Source organism: Syngnathus scovelli, unplaced genomic scaffold, assembly GCF_024217435.2.
Source record: "Syngnathus scovelli strain Florida unplaced genomic scaffold, RoL_Ssco_1.2 HiC_scaffold_24, whole genome shotgun sequence".
Taxonomy (NCBI): domain Eukaryota; kingdom Metazoa; phylum Chordata; class Actinopteri; order Syngnathiformes; family Syngnathidae; genus Syngnathus; species Syngnathus scovelli.
In genome coordinates this window covers 1,282,619-1,289,240 of record NW_026061333.1, presented here as the reverse complement: position 1 = coordinate 1,289,240, position 6,622 = coordinate 1,282,619, and the positions used below count along the sequence as shown (strand labels likewise).

The following is a 6,622-nucleotide window of genomic DNA, read 5'->3' as shown; positions in this document are numbered from 1 at the left end:
TTAGACATGAAACAGGAAGTGTTTAACATAAATGGACGACGAAAGGGGTACTCACCATTGTAGCTCCTGCTGGTCAATGATACGAGCCTCTTCTTGCAGTGGAAAACATACAGCCAACAAACACCGTGGAACCTAAAGGAAGGAAATTAAACATTAACATTTAGCCTCAACCAACATTCACAGATACAACGCAACGCAAACTACACAAACATAAATCTTTTTAAACACAATGAGTTGTACTTACCGTGTACGCTCTAGACGGTCCACTTGCAAGCAGAAAATAAAGATATTTCTGTTGATAATCGTCGTGTTTGTATCCGTTGTCTCGCTCAAGGCCATTGCGCCCACAGATTTGAATTTTGGCCAGAGTTCAGCCTATTGACGTCATTTCCGCGGTGTAATACCCACATATCTGAAACGGCAAAGTTAAGAGTAGAGTTAAATAAAGTTTTTAATCAACGCAATAATTTACAAACGTTGACCAGTCGAAATAATCGTCGAAATTTGGCGTCTGTGGCTGGAAGCAGACGCCGAGTTCGACGTTCCTCCCAAATGCCACACTGCCTCGCTTTTCAGGCCAACAAAAAAACATATTTTTCAAAACAATGAGTTGTAATTACCTTGTACGCTCTAGACGGTCAAGTTGCAAGCTGAAAACAAAAATATTTGTCTTGTTAGTCGTCGTGTTACTAACCGCTGTGTCTTGTTTGCCAGCATTGCCGCTTTCCTACTTCCTGTTGCAAGCCACGCCCACGGATTATAATTTTGCCATGAGTTCCGCCTATTGACGTCATGTCCGCGTCGCATGACTGCGACGTAATATTATCTAAAACTGTTTGTGCGGCATGTTGTTGTTCTGTGCGGTATTGTGTTATTCTGTGCGGCGTCGTGTTGTTCAGTGCGGCGTCGTGTTGTTCAGTGCAGCATGGTGTTGTTCAGTGCGGAATGGTGTTGTTCAGTGCGGCATGGTGTTGTTCAGTGCGGCATGGTGTTGTTAAGTGCGGCATGGTGTTGTTCAGTGCGGCGTAATGTTGTTCAGTGGGGCATGGTGTTGTTCAGTGCGGCATGGTGTTGTTCAGTGCGGCATGGTGTTGTTCAGTGCGGCATGGTGTTGTTCAGTGCGGCATGGTGCTGTTCAGTGCGGCATGGTGTTGTTCAGTGCGGCATGGTGTTGTTCAGTGCGGCATGGTGTTGTTCAGTGCGGCATGGTGTTGTTCAGTGCGGCATGGTGTTGTTCAGTGCGGCATGGTGTTTTTCAGTGCGGCATAATGTTGTTCAGTGCGGCATAATGTTGTTCAGTGCGGCATAATGTTGTTCAGTGCGGCATAATGTTGTTCAGTGCGGCATAATGTTGTTCAGTGCGGCATAATGTTGTTCAGTGCGGGATGGTGTTGTTCAGTGCGGCATGGTGTTGTTCAGTGCGGCATGGTGTTGTTCAGTGCGGCATGGTGTTGTTCAGTGCGGCATGGTGTTGTTCAGTGCGGCATGGTGTTGTTCAGTGCGGCATGGTGTTGTTCAGTGCGGGATGGTGTTGTTCAGTGCGGGATGGTGTTGTTCAGTGCGGCATGGTGTTCAGTGCGGCATAATGTTGTTCAGTGCGGCATAATGTTGTTCAGTGCGGCATGGTGTTGTTCAGTGCGGCATAATGTTGTTCAGTGCGGCATAATGTTGTTCAGTGCGGTATAATGTTGTTCAGTGCTGCATGGTGTTGTTCAGTGCTGCATGGTGTTGTTCAGTGCGGGATGGTGTTGTTCAGTGCGGCATGGTGTTGTTCAGTGCGGCATGGTGTTGTTCAGTGCGGCATGGTGTTGTTCAGTGCGGCATGGTGTTGTTCAGTGCGGCATGGTGTTGTTCAGTGCGGCATGGTGTTGTTCAGTGCGGCATGGTGTTGTTCAGTGCGGCATGGTGTTGTTCAGTGCGGCATGGTGTTGTTCAGTGCGGCATGATGTTGTTCAGTGCGGCATAATGTTGTTCAGTGCGGCATAATGTTGTTCAGTGCGGCATGGTGTTGTTTAGTGCGGGATGGTGTTGTTCAGTGCGGCATGGTGTTGTTCAGTGCGGCATGGTGTTGTTCAGTGCGGCATGGTGTTGTTCAGTGCGGCATGGTGTTGTTCAGTGCGGCATGGTGTTGTTCAGTGCGGGATGGTGTTGTTCAGTGCGGCATGGTGTTCAGTGCGGCATAATGTTGTTCAGTGCGGCATAATGTTGTTCAGTGCGGCATGGTGTTGTTCAGTGCGGCATAATGTTGTTCAGTGCGGCATAATGTTGTTCAGTGCGGTATATTGTTGTTCAGTGGGGCATAATGTTGTTCAGTGCGGCATGGTGTAGTTCAGTGCGGCATGGTGTAGTTCAGTGCGGCATGGTGTTGTTCAGTGCGGAATGGTGTTGTTCAGTGCGGGATGGTGTTGTTCAGTGCGGGATGGTGTTGTTCAGTGCGGGATGGTGTTGTTCAGTGCGGGATGGTGTTGTTCAGTTTGGCATGGTGTTGTTCAGTGCGGCATGGTGTTGTTCAGTGCGGCATGGTGTTGTTCAGTGCGGGATGGTGTTGTTCAGTGCGGGATGGTGTTGTTCAGTGCGGGATGGTGTTGTTCAGTGCGGGATGGTGTTGTTCAGTGCGGGATGGTGTTGTTCAGTGCGGCATGGTGTTGTTCGGCATGGTGTTGTTCAGTGCGGCATGGTGTTGTTCAGTGCGGCATGGTGTTGTTCAGTGCGGCATGGTGTTGTTCAGTGCGGGATGGTGTTCAGTGCGGGATGGTGTTGTTCAGTGCGGGATGGTGTTGTTCAGTGCGGCATGGTGTTGTTCAGTGCGGCATGGTGTTGTTCAGTGCGGCATAATGTTGTTTAGTGCGGCATAGTGTTGTTCAGTGCGGCATGGTGTTGTTCAGTGCGGCATGGTGTTGTTCAGTGCGGCATGGTGTTGTTCAGTGCGGCATGGTGTTGTTCAGTGCGGCATGGTGTTGTTCAGTGCGGCATGGTGTTGTTCAGTGCGGCATGGTGTTGTTCAGTGCGGCGTCGTGTTGTTCAGTGCAGCATGGTGTTGTTCAGTGCGGAATGGTGTTGTTCAGTGCGGCATGGTGTTGTTCAGTGCGGCATGGTGTTAAGTGCGGCATGGTGTTGTTCAGTGCGGCATGGTGTTGTTCAGTGCGGCATGGTGTTGTTCAGTGCGGCATGGTGTTGTTCAGTGCGGCATGGTGTTGTTCAGTGCGGCATGGTGTTGTTCAGTGCGGCATGGTGTTGTTCAGTGCGGCATGGTGTTGTTCAGTGCGGCATGGTGTTGTTCAGTGCGGCATGGTGTTTTTCAGTGCGGCATAATGTTGTTCAGTGCGGCATAATGTTGTTCAGTGCGGCATAATGTTGTTCAGTGCGGCATAATGTTGTTCAGTGCGGCATAATGTTGTTCAGTGCGGGATGGTGTTGTTCAGTGCGGCATGGTGTTGTTCAGTGCGGCATGGTGTTGTTCAGTGCGGCATGGTGTTGTTCAGTGCGGCATGGTGTTGTTCAGTGCGGCATGGTGTTGTTCAGTGCGGGATGGTGTTGTTCAGTGCGGGATGGTGTTGTTCAGTGCGGGATGGTGTTGTTCAGTGCGGCATGGTGTTCAGTGCGGCATAATGTTGTTCAGTGCGGCATGGTGTTGTTCAGTGCGGCATGGTGTTGTTCAGTGCGGCATAATGTTGTTCAGTGCGGCATAATGTTGTTCAGTGCGGCACCTAGCACCTAGAAGGTAAATAAATAGGAAGGAAGGACTCACCGGTGACGTCGTCGCCCACGTCCAAGCGTTGTACTTTGTATTTTCATCCTTCTGACAGTGGAAAACATATAGCCAACAAACACCGTGGAACCTAAACGAATGAAAGAAAACTATCATTTGGCCACAACCAACATTCACAGATACAACACAATGTGACGTGCGGTGTTGAGGTTAAAGGTTGAGTGAAGGGCCCTCGTTTTAAACTACTTTTTTGAAAAGGAGTGGGAACAAGTAAGACGTATTTAATTTATTTATTGGGAAGTAGTAAGACTTATTAAATGTATTTAATCTACTTTTCTTCCCAGGCAAAATTTGACGTGCTGCAATTCCAAATTTCCAAAGTGAATGAAGGAATGAAATCCTTTAAATTATGATTTTGTATAAATACTAGGCATAAACACAAAATCTACGGCACAAAATGGGCAGACTTTACTTGTTTGAAAAGGACTGGTTACAAGACAGACTTTTTTAATTTATTTAATGGGAAGAAGACTTATTTAGTTTAATTGATCTATTTTTGTTCCCTGGCAAAATTCGATTTGCTGCAATTCCAAATTTCCAAAGTGAATGAAGGAATGAAGTCGTTTAAATTATGATTTTGTATAAATACTAGGCATAGACACAAAATCTACGGCACAAAACGGGCAGACTTTACTTGTTTGAAGAGGACTGGTTGCAAGACAGACTTTTCTGATTTATTTAATGGGAAGAAGACTTATTTAGTTTATTTAATCTCTTTTTGTTGCCTGGCAAAATTGGATTTGCTGAAATTGTATTTTGCCAAATCTTGACTTGAGACCTGATAGGAAGTATTAAACGCTCAGTTAAATCGATACAAGTTGGTAATAAGAGCGAGTAATGTTGGTTGAAGCGATGAATGAAGGTTAAAAGCAATTTAAATTATGACTTTGTATAAATACTAGATATTAACAGAACATCTACTGCGCAAAATGGGCAGAGTTTACTTGTTTGAGAAGGAGTGGCTTATTTAAGTCTAAGATTTATTTAATCTGTTTGTTCCCAGGCAAAATTGGATGTGATGCAATTCCAAATTTCACCACATGATGGTGCCAAATTTTGACTTCATAGGACATATTCAACACTTAACTATTATGTTCAAGGTAATCAGATTTGTTTATTATTCTAATGGCCTTTTCAAAACTATTCTGGATTACTACTTTGGATCTATTCTACATTACTTGGCAACAACATACTCTGTAACAGATTAGGCAGTATAATCACATATGTTAACTTGAGAGTGCCCACACTCAATCTACTTATCGTGATGTGTTAAATCAATTACTGTTAGACATTATTATTCTGATAATCTACCAAATCTTTGAATTGAAGAATTTGTGATTTAATTAATAGCTTGTTGTTATGTTCAGGGTAATCAGACTTGTATATAATTCTAATGGCCTTCTTTTGAAAACTATTCTGAATTACAACTTTGGATCTTATATTACTTTGCAACAATATACTCGGTGACAGATTAGGCAGTATAATCACATATGTTAACTTCAGTGCCCACACTGTATTTATTTATGGTTATTTGTTAAATCAAGTACTGTTAGACATGAAATAGGAAGTGTTTAACATAAATGTTATGGCTACTCACCGTTGTAGCTCGCTCCTGGTCAATGATACGAGCCTCTTCTTGCAGTGGAAAACTTGCAGCCAACAAACACCGTGGAACCTAAAGGAATGAAATTAAACATTAACATTTCGCCTGGACCAATATTCACACGTACAACGCAACGCGGCTACACTTCTGCTAGCGCCTCAGCTACACGTTGCTATTACAAACGTAAATCTCTTTAAACACAATGAGTGTTACTTACCGTGTACGCTGTAGACGGTCCAGTTGCAAGCAGAAAATAAAGATATTTCTGTTGATATTCGTCGTTGCTCAGTGGCTCACGGCCATCGCGCCAACAGATTTGAATTTTGGTGGAAGTTCAGCCAATTACGTCATATCCGCGGCACATGACTGCGACGTAATACCCGCTTATCTGAAACGGCAGTTAAAAGTAGAGTTACATCAAGTTTTCTTTTTTAATCAACGCAATCATTTACAACCGTTGACCAGAAAGAATCGTCGAAATTCGACGTTCCCCCCAAACGCCACACTCACTCGCTTTTCAGGGCAACAAAAGTACTTCTTTTTAAAAACGATGAGTTGTACTTACCGTGTACGCTCTGGACGGTCCAGTTGCAAGCAGAAAATAAAAATATTTCTCTCGTTAGTCGTATGTTACCATCCGCTGTGTCTTTGTCAACATCGCCATTTTCCTACTTCCTGTTGCGAGCCACGCCCACGGATTTAAATTCTGGCGGAAGAGCCCGCCCATTGGCGTCGTTTTCGCGTATAGCAAATCCGATTGGTTGGGAAGGGGGCGCGGTTATGCAGCCGAGGGGTCCTGTGATCGGTGGGATGTAAAGTAGGCGTCGACGTCACGTCCGCGTCACGTGACCACGACGTGGCAGACGTCATATAGCAACCGCTGTTTTGTTTAGTAGACTTACAGTTGTTATGCATTGACATAATGGCGCACACTCCAAATAGATTTAAATAAATTAAATAATTCTTCTGCCCACTCCCTTTTAAACAAGTTAACTCTCCCCGCGGATTTGAATTCCTGGACTATGAACACTACGGCACTGGTCAAGAGGGCACAGAAGCGCTTGTACTTCCTGCGGAGGATGAGGAGAGCCCACCTGCCCCCACCCATCATGAGGACGTTCTACAGGAGCACCATAGAGAGCATTCTGACAAGCTGACTCTCTGTGTGGTGTGGAGGCTGCACCGCCTCCGATTGGAAGAACGTGAGGAGAGTGGTGAGGACAGCAGAGAGGTTCATAGGGGCTCCTCTT

General features: G+C 45.4%; 1 long non-coding RNA gene across 1 annotated transcript; it reads right to left on the bottom strand.

The window, feature by feature from the left end:
• Nucleotides 1-303: 303 nt before the first annotated feature.
• On the bottom strand, nt 304-3,840 carry LOC137839895 (uncharacterized). The gene is made up of 3 exons (XR_011086297.1): nt 3,749-3,840; nt 621-650; nt 304-412 (listed from the first exon to the last, which is right to left on the bottom strand). It is a non-coding gene; the product is annotated as an uncharacterized lncRNA (long non-coding RNA).
• Nucleotides 3,841-6,622: the final 2,782 nt, after the last annotated feature.